Raw genomic sequence first — 24,496 nt, 5'->3', positions numbered from 1 at the left:
ATTCGTGTTTGATAATTAGAATTGGTGCAACATATCCCTACACTACGTTTTGTACTGGCTGGATTCGAGACAAACACCATTTTTAGCGTGATTTTTGTCCGGCATTCTTACAGCATGTCCCGCTCATTGTACTCTTCCAGCGTTAACGACTTTGTGGATACTGAGCTCCTGTAGAGTTGCGCCAGCTCGTGGTTCATTCTTCGCCATGTACGCCATCCTCACATACTCCGCCGAAGATGCTCCCAAGCACAAGTCGTTCGAAAACGGCTAGCACTTGAGAGTCCTTCTCGAGCATTGTTTGTCTCGTGCCCGTAGAGGACTACCGGTTTTATGATCGTCTTGTACATGAGACACATGGTACGCGGGCGAAGTTTGCCAGACCAAAGTCCAAGTCCCTTGTGTGTTTCGAACGGGCTTGAGACCGCACCCAAAATCTTCACACAATCACAATCCATCGTGGTCTTAATCAGTCTCGTTAGTTTCGCAGGGAAGCCATTTTCATCCATAACTTTCCATAGCTCTACATGGTCGATAGTGTCGTGAGCGGCCCTAAAATCGATGAATAGGTGGTGCATGGGGACTGCCGCAGCGTTTGTGATTTGATCTGTTGTCCATCACTCATCCACATCCACCGGCTTGATAACTTCCCTCGAACCCTCGTGCTAGCGGCGAAAGATGATCTGGGAGAGCACTTCGCTGCGTTGAGAATAGTGATCGCTCGGTAGTTCTCACATTCCAACTTATCGCTCCTTCCACTCCTCCGGCAGTTGTTCTGTTCTGTATCCCAGATCCTGACTATCAACTGATGCAGACAGGAAGCCAACCGATCCGGGCCTAGCTTGACAAGCTTCACTGCGATGCCATCCTTTCCAACTGATTTGTTGTTCTTGAGCTGCTTGATAACATCCTCAACTTCACTTATCGTTGGGTTGGTATGTCTCTCTCATCCGCTGTGCTGACGAAGTCGTATGTCCTACCCTCTTGGTCCTTTGGATCTGCGCCATGCAGGTATTCATTGTAGTGCTGCTTCCACCTGTCGATCACCTCACGTTCATCCGTCAAAATTTCTCCATCTTTATCCCGACACATTTCAGCGCGCGGCACAAACCCGGCAGGGGATGCGTTCAGTTTCTTGGAGAATCTACGTATTTTTTGAGAACGATAGAGTAGTGAGGGGCAAAAGTACGCACTTAATTGTTTTTGCAACAGAGCTATTGCAAAAATATATCATAAAATTTTATTTTGTTTCCGAATACGTATTACTAGAGTTTTTTTGACTTTTTTGTGCGGGAGAATTTCTCTTTTTGAAAAAAAAAAATTTTAATCAAACTTTTACCCTATATGCGGGACAAAAGTTCGCACTGTATGAACAGTGTGTTTAATCTATCCATAATGAAGTTATTATATGACGACTGACGACGGCACTATGTAAGTGTTGAAATACGTGTTTGCAAGTTAAAAGTGAAAAGTGATAGAATTAAATAGCGAAAGTGAATAAAAAGTGTAAAGTGTAGTGAAGGTTTTCTATCAAGACGCTCGAACAGAAGTGAATAAATTTGAACATGGCATTCAAGCCTTTTGAGCCAAATAAGTTTTTGGGGTTGAGGAAGAAAATAGCAAGAATTCATAAAGACATAGCTTTTCTAAAGCAATGTGTCAAATATCGACTGACTCCCAAAAGTAATGAGATTAAAATTAGAACTTTAACTCCTCCTTTTCTCATTAAGAAGATGGAATTGGAATGGATAAAAAATAGTATAAAACTTCATTATAGTAAATTAAATTCAGTAATTTTAGAGTGCTACTCCCTTCATTTAAAACTGGCCAAAGAGTTTCCCTTTGGGTTCCCAGAATTCCTAACCAAAGTAAAAGTTGCAGAACAGTGTGAGGGGGGAAGGAAACGAAAATCGGGTGCAAAAAAGATTAACCAGTTGTTTTTACGATATAAGAGTAGTAAAAAGACAACTAAGAAAAAATATATAGAAAATTTTGTGGTCAATCGATCTTCGTGTGAATTTTCACAACAGCAACAAAATCTTTTGAACAAAGGCCTCAACTTTGCTGTTTCTTCTAAACCAAATGTTGAACAGGCAATCATTGATATTGAAAGTGGGATGGGTGGTTGCAATTTTTCCACCGCACAAATTAGTGAAGTGCGCACATCCTTCTTGGATAATTTAAAAAAAGAAGGAGGTTGTATCCAAGACACGACTGCATAACTGACGTAGAACTACGCACACTATTAACAAATGCATTGTTGTAAGTGTTTCATTGATGAGTCATAAAGTCTACTAATGCTTGCTTTGTGCTGCCTCAACAGTGGGGGAGTAAAGACACTGAAAACACGAGCTGTAAAAGCTGTTTCACATTCAGTAAATTAGAAGGCCGATACAGATTTAAATTGCTAGTATCCAGCACATATTGCTCGCTTGAGTTGTCGAAAAATTATTAACCTTCAAATATCTCTTTATTTGCCTTGAGAAAGGCATTTTACTGCTCAAAATTGGATTTGCTGATGACAACCTTTATGCTGCCTCAGTAGTGGGGCAATAACGGCAGTCTGACGACCCACGCTGAGAAGTGAGAAGAACCGCGCTGCTCCTGAGACATGGTGACCATGGGCGCAACTAAGAAAAATTTCTAGGGGGGGCTAGTTTTCATGTATGTCATTTTAAAAAAGAGTTTGTATATGCTTATTTAATAACGCTTAAAATAGTATCGTAAAAGCAGAAACAAATCACTTAGGGATAGAATTTCCGAAGATGTACTGAATATCTTGAACACACCGTCAACGCCAAGCTCTTTCAGCAACACTGATTCGTTATTGAGGAGAGCCAGATTTGGTAAACGGCTGGGCATTGTTTTTTAACAGTTCACCCGTACTAGTTAGATTAAAATAGAGCCCAGTGTGGTTCAAGGCATAATGCCCTATTCCTACCTCCACGTGGTACCGACTGGGATACGAGCAACCAAGGAAAAACCGGTCAACCGGTGGGAACTTGGTCGTATGCTGACAGGAAGGGGTAGTTGTTCTCCTTAGAGAGCAGCTTGTCTGCGCGTCTACCCCACAGGCTAAGGGCGGCTCAAACAGCGACTGATCCGGACCGGACGGTTGAACTATGAAATGCGGTGTCTCGCCAGCTACATCTATGGCGGCAGCTCCGTCGCGAGACTAGGCATCGCAGCACTAGTAAGGCAGCATACTAAAATCAACAAACTACGGAGAATCAAGAATTCAAAACCCAGCCGACGAAATAAAGCAGGCATTAGACGAAGCAAATATTTGCTATTTTTTAATACAGAATTTATTTTGTGCAAATAAAAATCGTACCAAAAATAGCAAATATTTGCGTCGTCTAATACCTGCTTAAGGACGACGATTAGAAGCTCAGTACATGTAACAGTAGATCGCTTAACGACCCGGATCCCGGATCGTTGCGCTCCAGGAGCTTTGACGGAAAGGAGAGAAGGTACGGTGGATTTGTGGCCGCAAGGCACGATAGCTGCTCGCGTAGAGACATCAAGATCGTCGTTGGGGACATGAACGGAAGGAAAGACTTATATAAGCCGGTTATCGGCCCGCACAGCCTGCTATGCACCAACTTCGCAGCTTCCCGCGGATTAGCAGTCCAAAGTCCTTTCTTTCCTCGACCAACGTGCAGCAAAACAAATTGACCACGTTCTCAACGACGGTCCGTTCTTCTCAGACATTAAGAACGTACGCACCTATCACGGTGATGATCGGACATGACCACTTCGATACAAAAAACTACAAAACCCTGATATAACCGGTAGTCCTCTACGGAAGTCCTTTTGGTGTTTTCGAACAGAAGGTGCCTATCGGCGAACAGAAGGTGACTATCTACGGTGGAGCACAAGCGGACGACGGATAATGGCGACAGCGCATGAACCATGAGCTACAAGCGCTGCTTGGAGAGAACCCCATTGCACACCTGGCGAAAGACAACGAGTTGCGGTGGGCCGGTCACATCGTAAAAATGCCGGACGACAACCCTGTGAAATCACTTCTCTTCATCAACCCTACCGGCACAAGAAATTAAAGGGCGCAGCGTGCATGATGGCTCGACCAGATCGAAAGAGACTTGCGGGTGATGAGACGTCTGGGGAACGGGTGAAACACAGCCCAAAACCAAGTAAAATGGCGACTTCTTGATACATCACGAGTTATTACAGCTCTCGTCTGACTGGTAAGGTGAGAAGGAGAGCAAGGGTTGAGAATCGATTCTGGGTGCAGAACTAGTTCTTAGCCAATGAATGACGACATCTCAATTTGTGTTGATTTTGATGCTCTGATAAGTAATATGGAATGTAGATATATTGAATACAATCATTCTCTGGGAAATTCTAGGGGGGGCTAAACACTTTCTAGGGGGGGCTTCAGCCCCCCCCCCCCCCCCTAGCCCCCCCGTAGTTGCGCCCATGATGGTGACCAACCACAGGGCAAGTGATTTGTTTGATTTAAAGGAAACCACAGGCGCAACCCGCTGCAATCCGCTGTTACCGCTGAGTGCTGATATCTGCTGCTACTGCTGTCAACGTTGTGGACGGTCTAGCCAGCTCACCTTCCGACTAATGAATGCAGCTGGTTTTACCAGAAACACTCTTTTATAGCCAAAGGTTCTACGAAATAGGCCACGCCTTTCTGTTCAGTTTTACCATTCTCTAATGTTCTTTAGACAAATTATTCCACAATTCGCATTTGATTTTTGTATACAGCGAATAAACACCGATTGTGCTCTCACACACGCAACGTTTGTACCATCAAGCGATTTCGTTTGCTCGCTGTTGCGTGTTGCATCATGTTGCAACTGAGCAGCTGGGAGACGATGAAATTCTGTTCATGCTGATTGATTGAATTGACTTCAATTTATTCCTGTAAAGTCGAATTAAGGCGTTCTAACAGAGCAGAACAGTTTGTTGTTCAAAATCGGTTATGCTGATCGCAGCCTTTGTAGTGTCCCAACAGTGGGTGTATTAGGTAAATAAATAAAGTAAATTTTTTGATCGCGTCGCGACAGTATTTGATTGCTAGGATCCAGCACAGAATGCTTGTGTTATTGTCAAAAAATTATTAACCTACAATTACTTGTTTATTTGCCTTGAGAAAGGCATTTTGTTGTTCAACATCTGTAAAAGCTGTTTTCGCATTTAGTAAATAAGACGGCCGCGACAGATTGTATTTTCATGGATTCAGCACAGAATGTGTTGTTGCCAAGATAAAGCAAAAGTTTAATGCGGGAAGAAGGCCGAAGCCCTTAACTGGTATATCGAGACGTTTGGTGCTACCTCGCTGCTGCTTCGATACGTGATGTGATTTGTTTATTGGCGCAACCCGCTGTTGCTACTTCCGCAATTCGCTACGATGCGGCTAAATAATTATACTATTCTGTCGATTCAACAAGGCTTGAAATTTTCAATAGTACAATAGTTCGCATAATCAATCATGATTTTTTCAAGCCGAAAGCAAATTCGGCAAACTAGCTGATACTGGCGCAAACTGCTACGCTACGGCTAACTAGGTATGTCGACCTTTTTAGGGAAAGCCAGCAAACGACCAATGAGAGGACGTTATTTTCATTTCAACAAGGCTTGACGATTTGCAATAGTGAAATAGTTCGCAGATTCAAACAACATTTTCCTGCATTTAGGCAGATGCGTGTATAATTTTCCAACCGATTGCTGCAAGAATGAAGGAAATCGGTTGAAAACCAACCGACCTATAAGCATTTGAAAAGGGACAAATTTCGTCCCAGTTTTTCAGTTTGCATCCCTGTGGTGGTATGCTAAAGTAAAACGTAGTTCTACGTCAAAAATGTCCACGTCTTGTAAATAATAGCACAGACTTACAGACAATCAAAGAATTGCGTAATAAACCTGTCTTCTATCTAAAAGCTGATAAGGGGAATAAAATTGTTATTTTGAACAAAAATGATTACGATCAACAAATGTTGGAGAAAATTAATAATGGCTCATACAGGCAACAGAGAGTAGGGGTGGGCGAAACGGCTCTTTTGCAAGAACGGCTCTGAACCGCTCACTCACGGTTCTGAACCGACTCATATGAATGGCTCTTGGTTCAAAATGATTCACGAGCGTTGGCAGTTCGTATTGTCTCGGTAAATTTCGGGTTCGCGCGAACCAAATAGTTGGTGGTGCGCTCAAAGAATCGTGGTTCTTTTTCGTGAGCCGTTCGTTCTTTCGCTCTTTTTAAGAACCGGTTCATATGAACGGCTCGTGAATATTTATAGACCTTGCGCAGGTCATGACAGGTGTGTCAGCGGAGCGAGAAGACTGGCAACCGAGTGTAGGGGTGGGCGAAACGGCTCTTTTGCAAGAGCGGCTCTGAACCGCTCACTCACGGTTTTGAACCGACTCATATGAACGGCTCTTGGTTCAAAATGATTCACGAGCGTTGGCAGTTCGTGTTGTCTCGGTAAATTTCGGGTTCGCGCGAACCAAACAGTTTTGGTGCGCTCAAAGAACCGTGGTTCTTTTTCGTGAGCCGTTCGTTCTTTCGCTCTTTTTTAAGAACCGGTTCATATGAACGGCTCGTGAGCCGTTCGCCCATCCCTAACAGAGAGTCAACCCCCTTGCCGACATGGTGAAAAATTTTGAAAAAACTATCAAAGAATGCCAACCTATTTTTGGTGACGCTTTGAAAAATCTTCGTGTTTCGAACCCTTCTCTTCCTAGAATAAAGGGTCTCCCTAAAGTACATAAACCTGGTAATGAAATGAGAGAAACCGTTTCTGCGGTAGGGGCACCAACAGAAAAATTGGCAAAATGGTTAGTCAAGGAATTTCAACCAATGCCGAACAAATTTCCTAGTCGATCTATTAAGAGCACAGGAGATTTTGTTGAAAATTTAAAATCATCGGGGGCATCAACACTGGCGAGATAATGGTTTCTTTTGATGTCACAGCACTTTTTCCGAGTGGTCCTTAGTGTTCGTGAAATCTTTTGGAAGATTGGCTTCTCTTCCAACAATGTGACAACCCTTGGAAAACTAAAGTACGCAGTTACTTGAAGTTAACTCGACTTTGCATGGAAGATAATTATTTTGACGTGGGACTACGTCTTTCTTCACTATACTAAGGTACATTCTGTGAAAACTGTATTGAATATGTAACGTTTTTGGTTGGCGGAATGGAAGATTTAAGACGCTAATAGCGCTCAAACAACTGTTCCGATTTCAATAGTTAATATACCGTTGGAAAGCTAAAATATACAAGGTTTGTATAACATGATAATTTTAGTTACCATTCTCCTATTACTCCGTGAAAATTGCGGAGAAGTTTGAAGGTCGGATATCCACATACATTTTTCATACGATTGGTATATTTCCCTAACGCAGACTTCAAAAACATAGACGAAATGATTTCACGCATTCACTTATTGGCTAGCAATGCCAGCCAATTGGCATCGCATTCATCACCCAACGCAAGCGACGAAGAAAGAAAGCAAAGATGCTTCCTCCCCGTGATTGGTTCTTCCCCCAATCACCCAAGTTCCCCAAACTGAGAGACGCTATAAAAGGACAATCCATGCTGAGAGAAGATCATTCCCTGATCGACCGTCAAGGCGAACAGTTCGGCTTCCCTTCGATCTGAGTTGGACCCCACCAGTGGTAATTTAATTCAGATATCGTTGTTGGAATACAGCCCGAAATTGGACGTGAACGGCACTGGGGACTAATGGAAGCCGTTGGAAGGGACCATTGGAAGACTTGGAAGCCGTTTGGGTGCTGCCGATAGCGTAGGTATAGTAAGTCGTATATTAAGCGTATGTGTCTGAGTAGCGTGTGGGTGTGTGTATGTGTGAGTGGCGTGTGTGTGTATGTGTGAGTGGCGTGTATGTGTGTGTATGTGTAAGTGTAAGTAACGTGTGTGTGTATGTGTAAGTAACGTATGTGTGTATGTGTAAGTAACGTGTGTGTGTATGTGTAGGTAACGTGTGTGTGTATGTGTAAGTAAACTGTGTGTGTATGTGTAAGTAACGTGTGTGTGTATGTGTAAGCAGTGCTGATAAAAGTCATTTTCCCCAGCAAAATTCTTCGAAAATTAGAGCCAATCATTTTCAATTTTCACTTCCAATGATCGCAGCACTCTTTCAGATACACTAGATTTTCGTCCTAGTAACGTGCTGTTATACTCAACTCAGATGAAATAGATCGCGCGCATCGTTCACGGTTACGGAATGAAATTTAACGACAAATCCAGCCAAATGATCTTCACTTCAAAACGAAAAAGAAAAACAAATAGTCCACTCAGCCAAAATGAACCTCACCGAAACACTTTTTCACTGACACTGACCGATGCCTTGACAAGCCTCGTTAACTGATAAACTGATTTTGTTGTCTTGCTTCCATCGCATGAAATATAATGAGGTGTTTTGACAGTTCACTTCCATGCAAAAAGCGGGAAGGGAGAACTCTGAAAGGATTGTAAAAAAAATAACGTTTATGGATGCTTTTTTTCACTTTCACTCAAGAGTGTCAACAAATATCAACCCTGTGTGTAAGTAACGTGTGTGTGTTTGTGTGTGTGTGTGTTTGTGTGCGTGTGTTTGTGTGTGTGTGTGTTTGTGTGTGTGTGTTTGTGTGTGTGTTTGTGTGTGTGTGTGTTTGTGTGTGTGTTTGTTTGTGTGTGTGTGTGTGTGTGTGTGTTTGTTTGTGTGTGTGTGTGTGTTTGTGTGTGTGTGTGTGTATATAGCGTGTGTGTGTATATAGCGTGTGTGTGTTTGTGTGTATAGCGTGTGTGTGTTTGTGTGTAGAGCGTGTGTAAATACATTTATCCAAGGTAAATATATTTATGACAGAATACTTGTATAGGCAACAAGTTAATTATTTTTCCTATTAGTACTTCAATTGGTATTTCTGTGATAGTGGCCATAATTTTATGCTAGTTATTTTTAGCACTGAGCTTGTTTTGTATTTATTTGTAACATGGGACTGACCAAAATTCGAATTTTTCTAACCAATTTAGCAACAAAAATCTTTTTCACGCGATTTTTTGAGAGCACCGGGTATGTGAAGAAGTTTTTGAGGCTTAAGCAAAAAGTGATCAAAAAGTAACATGGGACTGTTATGCATTTATGGGCAGTTCATGTGGGTATTGGTATTTGTATGCTGTGGTTTACGACAGGTGTATGTGTTTTTTTTATGTTCATGGATTATTGTGTATGGTATTTGTACGTTTGGTGTGCGGAATATACTATGGCTATGGCAGAATTAAATCTATACACCCGCCATAGTCCCACGGCAAGCCTACGTTTATGCACTCAAGCACATACCCTTTAACTTTTTCATTTCGTGGGAAATTTCACAAACAAACAACAGGAGCACCGATGGGGAATCCTCTTTCACCTTTCTTATGTGAGCTTTTTATGGCACATTTGGAAAATAAACTAAATGAAAAAGACTGCTTACCAGATCGTTGGTGGAGGTATGTTGATGATATTTTTTGTATTTTACAACAGGGGTACTTGGAAAGTTTTTTGGGTATTTTGAATGGTATTCATAAAAATATCCAGTTCACTTTGGAAATTGAACAAAACAACAAACAACAAACAGGCTTCCATTTTTAGATGTAGTCGTTGTTGAAAACTCCAATCACTTTGAATTCGAAATCTTTAGGAAACCCACATATACTAAGCGGGTAATACCTAACACTTCTAATCACTCCTCCCAGCATAAAATGGCTTCTTTCCACCATATTATATTTTGTTAATTTTGCACCGATTCTTTTTAGCTGTGGTAGAACGGTGCCCTGAAACAATTTTTCTAATTTTGGAAATTCGGTTTTCCGACGATATGTTCCGAAACTGAGGGATTCTATAACTAATTGAACAGAATTTTATAATTATTGGTTCAAAGCTCATAAAATTACTTCCACAGGCCGCTTTTTATGGTTTTGGGTGTCTTGCTGCTATGGTGCAATGCAAAAATTTACTCTCTGGGACTTATTCGTTTTTTCAATTGTGGGAGGCGGAGTTCAAAATATTTAGAATTTATCTTTTGAAATTGATCACTAGTCTCTCGAAATAGCTTGTATAATGATATACACTATAACTAGCATCGAATACATAATATTGTGTAAAAATGAGTATAAAATGAAAAAAATCACTTTTCACTGGATACCAATAGAAAAATTCCTGAAAATAGAATATTTGTTATATCATTGTCGTTAGGGTGGCAATGTTGAATTGGAAAAATTATAAGTAAAATGGCAAAATTTTACAAAACAAATTATCTCAACCAAAATTAAGATTGTGTCTCGTTGAAAATGTTGAATGCTTTCATGTCATTTGCGAAATCACACACGGGAGGTAGGGGAACTGTGGGTAAAATGAAAAGGGGTGGTAAAATGGACACCCGTTTAAATCTCGACTATTACGTTGAAAAAAAGTACAAACTTCTTTGGCACCTTATCTTAGAGACAATAGAAGCTATTTGAGACAAAGTATGCGACATGAAACAGTCGAACAGTCAAAATAATAAACAAAAACAAAAAATACGTGTACATTCGTGGTGGTGATGTTATTTTTGGCCTTCAAAAAATAAGGTTTTTTCTAGTGTAAAACAGTATTTCATAACAATTTTTCTGCAAATATCTGTACTCAGACTACTGACCAGCAGAAATCATCTAAGGTTAGTAATTGTTTAAATGATTTTCTCGATATATTTAGGAATTTTCAATAATATGTACAGTCATGGAGAAAATAATAAATACACTTGCAGTGTTGGATAATTTTTCGTATTTTCGCACTAATTTTAATTGTTGTATCATGTTATGTTACGTCACTATGATCCGCAGACACTCTTTTTAAAAGAGGCACGGAGAAATGACTGGAGAAATTTTCTTGTCGGTGATTCCGAATTTTTTTTTGCGTGAGCTAGTGTTTTTAAAGTGGCGACAAAAATAAATACACTATTGAAATATTATACAAAACAATCCAAATTAGCTTTATTTCTCTACATATCATTACCAAAGTGACCTTTAACGTTACAAAACTAACTTTCAAAATTTTGTGGCTCGTCCTTTGTTTTGTAAAGCCATATTCAATCTTCCGGGTATGTTTACCACCAGGTTTTCACGAGTAGAAGCTGAACTAGCATTTCACGCTGCCTGTCTGACGTTCCATAAGTCTGTTTTATTCTTTGGATGATGCTAGACTATGAATACTAACGACTGTGTAGATATTTTACGTAGCGCAATGCTTCCGTATGCCAATGAAAACATGCTTCTTCGCTGGAGAGTAACGATCCTAAACATACAGTATTGAAAACACGAAGATAATTTTCAAACAAAAATATAAAATTATTAGTTTGACCAGCGCAGACTCCTAATTTAAATCCTTCAGAAATTCTATGGAAGGTTGGGAAAGTCTAGGTTGCAAAGCATCATCCAAAGAATAAAACAGACTTATGGAACGCCGGACAGTCGCTAGTTCAGCTTCTACTCGTGAAAACCTGGGGGTAAACATTCCACGAAGATTGAATATGGCTTTACAAAACAAAAAACAGGCCACAAAATTTTGAAAGTGAGTTTTGTATCGCAAAAAATCACTTTGCTAACAATATGTAGAGAAATAAAGCTAATTTGGATTGTTTTGTATATATATTTCAATAGTGTATTTATTTTTGTCGCCACTTTAAAAACACTAACTCTCGCAAAAAATTTTCGGAATCACCGACAAAGAAATTTCTCCAGTTATTTCTCCGTTCTTCTTTCAAAAAGAGTGTCTGCAGATCTTAATGACGTAACATAACATCATACAACAATTAAAATCACTGCGCAAATACGAAAAATCATCCAACACTGCAAGTGCATTTATTTTTTTCTCCATGATTGTATGTGCGGGTAAAATGGACAGCCCATGATGATGGTGAAAAAATTGTGTTAATTTCCATTGAAAAATCTAGATGCTTCGTGTTTATATCAGAAAACGCAAAGGTGAACTCGGACCAATGAACAGATGACCGCGGCTAAACGTATCATTGAATGTGGAATGTCCGTAAAAAAAGCTTCCGCCATTCCTCAGTTTCTTGCGGATAAGGTCATATATTGTTATTAATTCTACGACAAACGGTGAAAATTGAACTGTTGGTGAATGCATAAGTGTATCACGTGCTATGGAACAACATTTTACTATCTGTAAAGGAATAATTAATGTTCACGCCCAAAGTGTTCATATTACCACCTCCCTATGTTCATTTTACCCACACGTGTCCATTTTACCCCCAAAAAACTACTTTCGAAAATGCTCATGAAAACTACGAAAAATACTATATTTGAGTACTTCTTCTTATTTTTTGTATCTACCATTAGTGGCTCAGTTAATGTGCGCTATCGACTCATAGTTGTACTGTTAAACTGTGGAGGAAATTGGGAAATGGCTTAGGGTGTCTATTTTATCACCCCTTCCCCTACATGGAATTTTGATATTTGAAAAATGTTTTCGATTCCAAGTGTCTTAAACTTTTAAATGAAACGGTGGAAACTGATGGAATATGTTATATTACTTTGTTTGTAAAATCTACTCTCTGAGACTCTTGCACTCGTCTTTCGAATGTTGTACCAGACAATTTATTCGTTTTATTTACCACAGTAATGTCCTTTGCCAACACTTGATTGAACACACAGTGCTCTGGCTTATATAATCGGACAAAAGACTGTATCGATGTTATTCAGTGATAATGAGAGTATAGGGATCTCAATCAGATACGCAGCACAATTGACTCGTTGTTTCTGGGTTTGCGTCGTTTTGACAGTTCGACCATACATTTTCTGTCAAGTTTACATTATCAGAACGTGAACGTGCCCATTGGCTGGAACTTTGCATAGACGTTTTTATAGGCAAAAGATGCCATTTTGTGCTATTCGTTCAATTTATTGACCCACAACTCATTTTTGAAAAGCTATTGGAAAATGCTAATTTTTTAGAGCCAACACGGTTCGTTTGCGCGGTGTGACATCTTCGGCAAAGTTGTAGATAATAGTTTTGTTTTTCAAAAAAAAAAAAAAAAAAAAAAAAAAAAAAAAAATATATATATATATATATATATATATATATATATATATATATATATATATATATATATATATATATATATATATATATATATATATATATATATATATATATATATACATATATATATATATATAAACTCTAAAAACAAATTACTAATTTAAAAAAAAAATAAAAAAAAGTTATAAATTAATTATCTAGAACAGCCCATTTAAAAAAAAGATTTTTTTATAAAAACTACGAAAATTTACCTGAACAACGAAACCGGCCATGGAGAAATCAGAAAAAAAGTTATATTTTTTAAATTTATTTTTGTTTCACAGGGTACATTTTTTTTGGAGGAACGAAGTTATTATTTATAAGTTTGCCAGATACACTATGCCAATCAAATAAACCGTTTTGACTGTATAAATATTCTTGATTCCTCATAGAGTGTTCTATAGGAAATTAAAAATATATCTGCAGTCGAAACGGCATAGTGTCTTCGGCAAAGTTGTAGATAATATTTTCTCCTTCCAAAAAAAAAAAATACTTTTTTTTTTCAAAAAATATTTTTATACTTATTTTTCTTAATTTCGGACTGATTTCACTGTTTTGGTAATCTTTCGTAGGTTTTATTAAAAAAAATCAAGTTTTTAAAATATGAGCCCTTTTGAATAATTAGTCTTTAATCTTTCTTCTAACTTTTGAATGAATAATTTTTCGAGTGTAATTTTTTTAGAAAGACAGAATTATTATCTACAACTTTGTCGAAGAAGTCACACCAATCAAACGAACCGAAGTGCTTTTTTTTATTTTATACTCATTTTTACACAATATTATGAACCACCCTATGTCGAATAAATGAACCACCCTGATGAAAAATAATGTAGTCGATGCTAGTTATAGTGTATATCATTATACAAGCTATTTCGAGAGACTGGTGATCAATTTTTAAAGATAAATTCTAAACATTTTGAGCTCCGCCTTCCACAATTGAAAAAACGACCCAGAGAGCAAATTTTTGCAAAAAAAATTTTTTCAGATGACACCAATTCTCGACGTTTCATACGTTTTTAAGTCATTTGGCATCAAAAAAAAAATTCGAAAACCGAAATTTCTCGAACCCCCCCCCCCCCCCTTGGGTGATTTTCGGTTTTCAAAAAAGCCAAACTTCAATCGCTTTGCGCCACCCCATTTTAAGTCCGATTGAGCTGAAATTTTGCACAGGGTGTTTTTTCGAGCAGGTGAACATTTTGTATAGGATTTTTTTTGAAATTCGAGATGACCATTTTGGCTGGCACCCTAATATGTATGGGAATATGAATGTTACTATGGGTGGCTCTAACATAGTAGAACGTAATACTCGCCACATTCAGTCATACTGGGTCGATACATGAGTGTCTCAACTAGCACGGAAAAATAAACTTTGGACTTAAGTCGTGTGCAAAAAAATTTTTTTCAAATTTTTTTCCGCTCATATATATATATATGTATGGGAATATAAATGTTACTATGGGTGGCTCTAACATAGTAAAACGTAATACTCGCCACATTCAGTCAATCTGGGTGGATACATGAGTGTCTCAACTAGCACGGAAAAATAAACTTTGGACTTAAGTCGTGTGCAAAAAATTTTTATTGAATTTTTTTCCGCTCATATATATGTGTAGGAATATGAATGTTACTATGGGTGGCTCTAACATAGTAAAACGTAATACTCGCTACATTCAGTCAATCTGGGTCGATACATGAGTGTCTCAACTAGCACGGAAAAATACACTTTGGACTTAAGTCGTGTGCAAACAATTTTTATTGAATTTTTTTTCCGCTCATATATGTGTATGGGAATATGAATGTTACTATGGGTGGTTCTAACACAGTAAAACGTAATACTCGCCACACTCAGTCAATCTGGGTCGATACATGAGGGTCTCAACTAGCACGGAAAAATAAACTTTGGACTTAAGTCATGTGCAAAAAATTTTTATCAAATTTTTTTTCCGCTCATATATATGTATGGGAATATGAACGTTACTTTGGTACTCGCCACATTCAGTCAATCTGGGCCGATACATGTGGGTCTCAACTAGCACGGAAAAATAAACTTTGGACTTAAGTCGTGTACAAAAAATGTTTATTGAATTTTTTTCCGCTCATATATATGTATGGGAATATGAATGTTACTATGGGTGGCTCTAACATAGTAAAACGTCAATCAAAGAAATAGTTATCGGTTTCCGTTATACTCTACTAAATTTTTTGGAAATAAATATTGAAATTCAGTCCGCAAATATATATTTCGACTGTGACGTACAGTCTTCCTCAGTGCTTATGTGGACTGGTAAAGAGCAAAGCGTAAATCCTGTTTTTTTATTTGTAGTAGGTAAAAATGAAAATTTAGCACCCTTAATTGGAGTTAGGTAGGGAATTATGCGGTCGATTGTTTACCGTACCATGTCTGGGGTTTTTGGGAAGCAGATTGAATAGCCATGAGGGGTGATTACCTGCGTCTTTATTGAGAAGCGTGCATGAGTGTTGTTTATAAATTTCTAAACTTTCAGCTACGTCTAATTTCCATAAATTATTAACGGGGCGGAGGAGGTGAATGTTATCCGAAGTTAGTGGATGTTCCTCGTTAAAAATATGTTCAGCCACTTTTGATTTGAAATGGTGTGGTGGGGCATTTGTTGAAACTTTACTTGCTTTGGTCACTTCTGCGAAATGTTCTTTGAAACGTATCCCTAGGTTACGTTTAGTTTGTCCAATGTAAACCATGTCACAGTGACTGCATGCAATTTTATAAATTCCAGCTTTGTTCAGGGTATCAATAGGGTCTTTGGTAGACCCTAATTTTGTTTTGAGTTGGGTATTTCTACTAGTGTAGACAATATCCATCCCAAATTTTTTAAATTTTGAACGAAGTGGGCGTGTCAAGTTAACGTCATATTCAACGGCTACCCTTTTCAGATCTTCTGTTATTGGTGTGAGTGTTGTAAAAGATTTCCGAATTTGAGCACGCTTCTTTTTATCAACAATGGCTTGAATGATACTTTCATTGTAGCCATTAAGTTTAGCAATTTCGAAAATATATTCCAGTTCCTTTTGCTTGGCTACTTCACTAAGAGGTAAAGTTTCCATGCGGTGGATCATATGATGGAAGGATGCCATTTTATGCTGGAAGGGATGGTTTGAAGTGTTAGGTATTACCCGTTTTGTATTCGTGGGTTTCCGATAAATTTCAAATTCCAAGTCCGTAGACTTTCTGACTACAACGACGTCCAAGAAAGGGAGTCTGTTGTTAAGTTCTTTTTCAATTGTGAAGTTTATATTTTTATGGGTATTATTAAGGGATATGAAAAAAGTTTCAAGATCCGCCCTTTTCAAAATACAAAAAATATCATCCACATACCTCCACCATCGAATCGGTAAGATGTTCCTCTTCTCTAATGTACTTTCTATATTTGCCATGAAGAGCTCACAAAGAAAGGGAGAAAGAGGATTCCCCATTGGTGCCCCTTTAGTCTGTTTGTAAAATTTACCACGAAATGTGAAGTAGTTTTCTTTCATGCAAAGGCGTGAAAGTTTCAACAAACTGTCAACTTTCTTTTTCCAAGTATTATCAAAATATTGGGAAAGAAGCCAGTCCTCTAAAAGGTTTAAGGTTTCATTCACTGGAACGCTAGGAAATAAGGCCGTAACGTCAAATGAAACCATTATCTCATCAGATTGGATGTTACCCGAGGATCTTAAATTTTCAACGAAATCTCCGGTGCTCTTTACTGATCGACTTGGAAATTTATGGGGCATGGCTTGAAATTCTTTTACCAGCCATTTAGCCAATTTTTCTGTGGGAGCCCCTACCGCTGAGATAATTTCTCTCATTTCATTTCCAGGTTTGTGAATTTTTGGGGAGACCCTTTATTCTTGGAAGAACTGGATTTGAAACACGAAGATTTTGTAACGCATTACCCAAAACGGGTTTGCATTCTTTTATTGTATTTTCTACACGTTTTACCATATCAGCAAGAGGATTGAGTCGCAGTTGCCAATATGGACCTTTATCAATTTTTTGGGTTATTTGTTCATCATAGTCAGACTTGTCCATGATGACGGTTTTGTTCCCCTTATCTGCTTTTAAATAGAAAACAGGTTTTTTACGTAATTCCTCAACTGTCTTTAAATCAGACGAATTTTCATGACGTGGCAGTGTCTTAGTAATTTTTGAAAAAATTTGGCGTACTTCACCAGTTTGTTCTGTGGAAAGTTTACAACTGTCCATCCCAGCTTCTATATCGATGATCGATTGTTCAATATTGGGTCGTGAAGGAATTGCGAAATTTAGGCCCATATTCAGAAGATTTTGCTGGGGTTGTGAAAACTCGTACGAAGACCTATTGACCACAAAGTCGTCAATGAGGTGTACTTTGGCTGTCTTTCTACTACTGTTATTTCGTAGAAGCAGTTGATTTAACTTTTTCAATCCCAATTTTCGTTTTCTTTCCCCTTCACACTTTTCGGCTACTTTAACTTTAGTTAGAAAATTTTGAAATTCAAAAGGAAATTCTTTGGCAAGTTTTAAATGAAGTGAATAACATTCCAGAGTTGTGGAGCTAAGTTTACTATAAAGAAACTTGATGCTACTTTTCAAACATTCCCGTTCCATATGTTTTATAATGGAGGGGGCTATAGGACTTTTAACTTTTACTCTATGACTCGTGGGAGTGACATGATATTTCAAACAATTTTTAAGAAAGGAAATAGATTTGTGGATACCCGCAATGCTCTTTTTTAACTTTAAAAACCTATTTGGCTCATTTGGCTTGGATGCCATTGTCAAATCTAGAAAATCTATAACGAGCGTCTTAGCAGAGTGATTGAGATCAATCAAAGAAATAGTTATCGGTTTCCGTTATACTCTACTAAATTTTTTGGAAATAAATATTGAAATTCAGTCCGCAAATATATATTTCGACTGTGACGTACAGTCTTCCTCAGTGCTTATGTGGACTGGTAAAGAGCAAAGCGTAAATCCTGTTTTTTTATTTGTAGTAGGTAAAAATGAAAATTTAGCACCCTTAATTGGAGTTAGGTAGGGAATTATGCGGTCGATTGTTTACCGTACCATGTCTGGGGTTTTTGGGAAGCAGATTGAATAGCCATGAGGGGTGATTACCTGCGTCTTTATTGAGAAGCGTGCATGAGTGTTGTTTATAAATTTCTAAACTTTCAGCTACGTCTAATTTCCATAAATTATTAACGGGGCGGAGGAGGTGAATGTTATCCGAAGTTAGTGGATGTTCCTCGTTAAAAATATGTTCAGCCACTTTTGATTTGAAATGGTGTGGTGGGGCATTTGTTGAAACTTTACTTGCTTTGGTCACTTCTGCGAAATGTTCTTTGAAACGTATCCCTAGGTTACGTTTAGTTTGTCCAATGTAAACCATGTCACAGTGACTGCATGCAATTTTATAAAATTCCAGCTTTGTTCAGGGTATCAATAGGGTCTTTGGTAGACCCTAATTTTGTTTTGAGTTGGGTATTCCTACTAGTGTAGACAATATCCATCCCAAATTTTTTAAATTTTGAACGAAGTGGGCGTGTCAAGTTAACGTCATATTCAACGGCTACCCTTTTCAGATCTTCTGTTATTGGTGTGAGTGTTGTAAAAGATTTCCGAATTTGAGCACGCTTCTTTTTATCAACAATGGCTTGAATGATACTTTCATTGTAGCCATTAAGTTTAGCAATTTCGAAAATATATTCCAGTTCCTTTTGCTTGGCTACTTCACTAAGAGGTAAAGTTTCCATGCGGTGGATCATATGATGGAAGGATGCCATTTTATGCTGGAAGGGATGGTTTGAAGTGTTAGGTATTACCCGTTTTGTATTCGTGGGTTTCCGATAAATTTCAAATTCCAAGTCCGTAGACTTTCTGACTACAACGACGTCCAAGAAAGGGAGTCTGTTGTTAAGTTCTTTTTCAATTGTGAAGTTTATATTTTTATGGGTATTATTAAGGGATATGAAAAAAGTTTCAAGATCCGCCCTTTTCAAAATACAAAAAATATCATCCACATACCTCCACCATCGAATCGGTAAGATGTTCCTCTTCTCTAATGTACTTTCTATATTTGCCATGAAGAGCTCACATAGAAAGGGAGAAAGAGGATTCCCCATTGGTGCCCCTTTAGTCTGTTTGTAAAATTTACCACGAAATGTGAAGTAGTTTTCTTTCATGCAAAGGCGTGAAAGTTTCAACAAACTGTCAACTTTCTTTTTCCAAGTATTATCAAAATATTGGGAAAGAAGCCAGTCCTCTAAAAGGTTTAAGGTTTCATTCACTGGAACGCTAGGAAATAAGGCCGTAACGTCAAATGAAACCATTATCTCATCAGATTGGATGTTACCCGAGGATCTTAAATTTTCAACGAAATCTCCGGTGCTCTTTACTGATCGACTTGGAAATTTATGGGGCATGGCATTATAAAACATATGGAACGGGAGTGTTTGAAAAGTAGCATCAAGTTATTTCCTAGCGTTCCAGTGAATGAAACCTTAAACCTTTTAGAGGACTGGCTTCTTTCCCAATATTTTGATAATACTTGGAAAAAGAAAGTTGACAGTTTGTTGAAACTTTCACGCCTTTGCATGAAAGAAAACTACTTCACATTTCGTGGTAAATTTTACAAACAGACTAAAGGGGCACCAATGGGGAATCCTCTTTCTCCCTTTCTATGTGAGCTCTTCATGGCAAATATAGAAAGTACATTAGAGAAGAGGAACATCTTACCGATTCGATGGTGGAGGTATGTGGATGATATTTTTTGTATTTTGAAAAGGGCGGATCTTGAAATTTTTATCATATCCCTTAATAATACCCATAAAAATATAAACTTCACAATTGAAAAAGAACTTAACAACAGACTCCCTTTCTTGGACGTCGTTGTAGTCAGAAAGTCTACGGACTTGGAATTTGAAATTTATCGGAAACCCACGAATACAAAACGGGTAATACCTAACACTTCAAACCATCCCTTCCAGCATAAAATGGCATCCTTCCATCATATGATCCACCGCATGGAAACTTTACCTCTTAGTGAAGTAGCCAAGCAAAAGGAACTGGAATATATTTTCGAAATTGCTAAACTTAATGGCTACAATGAAAGTATCATTCAAGCCATTGTTGATAAAAAGAAGCGTGCTCAAATTCGGAAATCTTTTACAACACTCACACCAATAACAGAAGATCTGAAAAGGGTAGCCGTTGAATATGACGTTAACTTGACACGCCCACTTCGTTCAAAATTTAAAAAATTTGGGATGGATATTGTCTACACTAGTAGAAATACCCAACTCAAAACAAAATTAGGGTCTACCAAAGACCCTATTGATACCCTGAACAAAGCTGGAATTTATAAAATTGCATGCAGTCACTGTGACATGGTTTACATTGGACAAACTAAACGTAACCTAGGGATACGTTTCAAAGAACATTTCGCAGAAGTGACCAAAGCAAGTAAAGTTTCAACAAATGCCCCACCACACCATTTCAAATCAAAAGTGGCTGAACATATTTTTAACGAGGAACATCCACTAACTTCGGATAACATTCACCTCCTCCGCCCCGTTAATAATTTATGGAAATTAGACGTAGCTGAAAGTTTAGAAATTTATAAACAACACTCATGCACGCTTCTCAATAAAGACGCAGGTAATCACCCCTCATGGCTATTCAATCTGCTTCCCAAAAACCCCAGACATGGTACGGTAAACAATCGACCGCATAATTCCCTACCTAACTCCAATTAAGGGTGCTAAATTTTCATTTTTACCTACTACAAATAAAAAAACAGGATTTACGCTTTGCTCTTTACCAGTCCACATAAGCACTGAGGAAGACTGTACGTCACAGTCGAAATATATATTTGCGGACTGAATTTCAATATTTATTTCCAAAAAATTTAGTAGAGTATAACGGAAACCGATAACTATTTCTTTGATTGATCTCAATCACTCTGCTAAGACGCTCGTTATAGATTTTCTAGATTTGACAATGGCATCCAAGCCAAATGAGCCAAATAGGTTTTTAAAGTTAAAAAAGAGCATTGCGGGTATCCACAAATCTATTTCCTTTCTTAAAAATTGTTTGAAATATCATGTCACTCCCACGAGTCATAGAGTAAAAGTTAAAAGTCCTATAGCCCCCTCCATTATAAAACATATGGAACGGGAGTGTTTGAAAAGTAGCATCAAGTTTCTTTATAGTAAACTTAGCTCCACAACTCTGGAATGTTATTCACTTCATTTAAAACTTGCCAAAGAATTTCCTTTTGAATTTCAAAATTTTCTAACTAAAGTTAAAGTAGCCGAAAAGTGTGAAGGGGAAAGAAAACGAAAAATTGGGATTGAAAAAGTTAAATCAACTGCTTCTACGAAATAACAGTAGTAGAAAGACAGCCAAAGTACACCTCATTGACGACTTTGTGGTCAATAGGTCTTCGTACGAGTTTTCACAACCCCAGCAAAATCTTCTGAATATGGGCCTAAATTTCGCAATTCCTTCACGACCCAATATTGAACAATCGATCATCGATATAGAAGCTGGGATGGACAGTTGTAAACTTTCCACAGAACAAACTGGTGAAGTACGCCAAATTTTTTCAAAAATTACTAAGACACTGCCACGTCATGAAAATTCGTCTGATTTAAAGACAGTTGAGGAATTACGTAAAAAACCTGTTTTCTATTTAAAAGCAGATAAGGGGAACAAAACCGTCATCATGGACAAGTCTGACTAGGATGAACAAATAACCCAAAAAATTGATAAAGGTCCATATTGGCAACTGCGACTCAATCCTCTTGCTGATATGGTAAAACGTGTAGAAAATACAATAAAAGAATGCAAACCCGTTTTGGGTAATGCGTTACAAAATCCTCGTGTTTCAAATCCAGTTCTTCCAAGAATAAAGGGTCTCCCCAAAATTCACAAACCTGGAAATGAAATGAGAGAAATTATCTCAGCGGTAGGGGCTCCCACAGAAAAATTGGCTAAATGGCTGGTAAAAGAATTTCAAGCCATGCCCCATAAATTTCCAAGTCGATCAGTAAAGAGCACCGGAGATTTCGTTGAAAATTTAAGATCCTCGGGTAACATCCAATCTGATGAGATAATGGTTTCATTTGACGTTACGGCCTGATTTCCTAGCGTTCCAGTGAATGAAACCTTAAACCTTTTAGAGGACTGGCTTCTTTCCCAATATTTTGATAATACTTGGAAAAAGAAAGTTGACAGTTTGTTGAAACTTTCACGCCTTTGCATGAAAGAAAACTACTTCACATTTCGTGGTAAATTTTACAAACAGACTAAAGGGGCACCAATGGGGAATCCTCTTTCTCCCTTTCTATGTGAGCTCTTCATGGCAAATATAGAAAGTACATTAGAGAAGAGGAACATCTTACCGATTCGATGGTGGAGGTATGTGGATGATATTTTTTGTATTTTGAAAAGGGCGGATCTTGAAACTTTTTTCATATCCCTTAATAATACCCATAAAAATATAAACTTCACAATTGAAAAAGAACTTAACAACAGACTCCCTTTCTTGGACGTCGTTGTAGTCAGAAAGTCTACGGACTTGGAATTTGAAATTTATCGGAAACCCACGAATACAAAACGGGTAATACCTAACACTTCAAACCATCCCTTCCAGCATAAAATGGCATCCTTCCATCATATGATCCACCGCATGGAAACTTTACCTCTTAGTGAAGTAGCCAAGCAAAAGGAACTGGAATATATTTTCGAAATTGCTAAACTTAATGGCTACAATGAAAGTATCATTCAAGCCATTGTTGATAAAAAGAAGCGTGCTCAAATTCGGAAATCTTTTACAACACTCACACCAATAACAGAAGATCTGAAAAGGGTAGCCGTTGAATATGACGTTAACTTGACACGCCCACTTCGTTCAAAATTTAAAAAATTTGGGATGGATATTGTCTACACTAGTAGAAATACCCAACTCAAAACAAAATTAGGGTCTACCAAAGACCCTATTGATACCCTGAACAAAGCTGGAATTTATAAAATTGCATGCAGTCACTGTGACATGGTTTACATTGGACAAACTAAACGTAACCTAGGGATACGTTTCAAAGAACATTTCGCAGAAGTGACCAAAGCAAGTAAAGTTTCAACAAATGCCCCACCACACCATTTCAAATCAAAAGTGGCTGAACATATTTTTAACGAGGAACATCCACTAACTTCGGATAACATTCACCTCCTCCGCCCCGTTAATAATTTATGGAAATTAGACGTAGCTGAAAGTTTAGAAATTTATAAACAACACTCATGCACGCTTCTCAATAAAGACGCAGGTAATCACCCCTCATGGCTATTCAATCTGCTTCCCAAAAACCCCAGACATGGTACGGTAAACAATCGACCGCATAATTCCCTACCTAACTCCAATTAAGGGTGCTAAATTTTCATTTTTACCTACTACAAATAAAAAAACAGGATTTACGCTTTGCTCTTTACCAGTCCACATAAGCACTGAGGAAGACTGTACGTCACAGTCGAAATATATATTTGCGGACTGAATTTCAATATTTATTTCCAAAAAATTTAGTAGAGTATAACGGAAACCGATAACTATTTCTTTGATTGATCTCAATCACTCTGCTAAGACGCTCGTTATAGATTTTCTAGATAGTAAAACGTAATACTCGCCACATTCAGTCAATCTGGGTCGATGAATGAGTGTCTCAACTAGCACGGAAAAAATAAACTTTGGACTCAAGTCATGTGCAAAAAATTTATATTGAATTTTTTTTTCCGCTCATATATATGTATGGGAATATGAATGTTACTATGGGTGGCTCTAACATAGTAAAACGTAATACTCGCCACATTCAGTCAATCTGGGTCGATACATGAGGGTCTCAACTAGCACGGAAAAAAAAACTATGGACTTAAGTCGTGTGCGCGATGTCGTTAATAATTATTATATTCATAAAAGAAATTACCACCAACGCTCAGCCACAAAAATGTTTTGGTGGTTGCTTTTAGAGGGTAGATTCACAAATTAGTAATGTCACAGATAACAGATATCCAAGCTAGAACAAAAAACTTCACAAATCGTGTGTAAGATTTCAAATTCTTACTCGTTTGGAATGCTAACGACATCTTTCTGCAACTTGCGACTTTAACCACTTTAGTGATGGCAGCGCTGGATTATATTCAAAGCTGCCAGACGCATGAAAATTCTCACAAAGAGTCGCTGTTTTTGCAACGATATAACATTGTTTTTGTGAGGTTTGTTTGTTTTTTTTTCATATTAACACGAAAACAAACAAATTCGTCGCAAATATAAACTGGGATTAAATAAAATTGTCGATTATGTACAAATTACGGCTGCTCAAAATTTCAACATTAAAAAACGGCAACGCTTCTTAT

The 24,496-nt window shown here is 37.9% G+C and overlaps 1 protein-coding gene across 1 annotated transcript in view; it reads left to right on the top strand.

Annotated features, from left to right (window-relative positions):
- Positions 1-24,496, top strand: part of LOC129718726 (uncharacterized) — a 463,725-nt gene that overhangs the window by 168,124 nt on the left and 271,105 nt on the right. The gene's annotated exons all lie outside the window — the stretch shown is intronic.

The sequence above is a fragment of the Wyeomyia smithii genome, chromosome 1, assembly GCF_029784165.1.
Source record: "Wyeomyia smithii strain HCP4-BCI-WySm-NY-G18 chromosome 1, ASM2978416v1, whole genome shotgun sequence".
NCBI classification, from domain to species: Eukaryota; Metazoa; Arthropoda; class Insecta; order Diptera; family Culicidae; genus Wyeomyia; species Wyeomyia smithii.
Note: the sequence above shows the minus strand (reverse complement) of the source record. Positions and strands in the feature narration are given on the sequence as shown.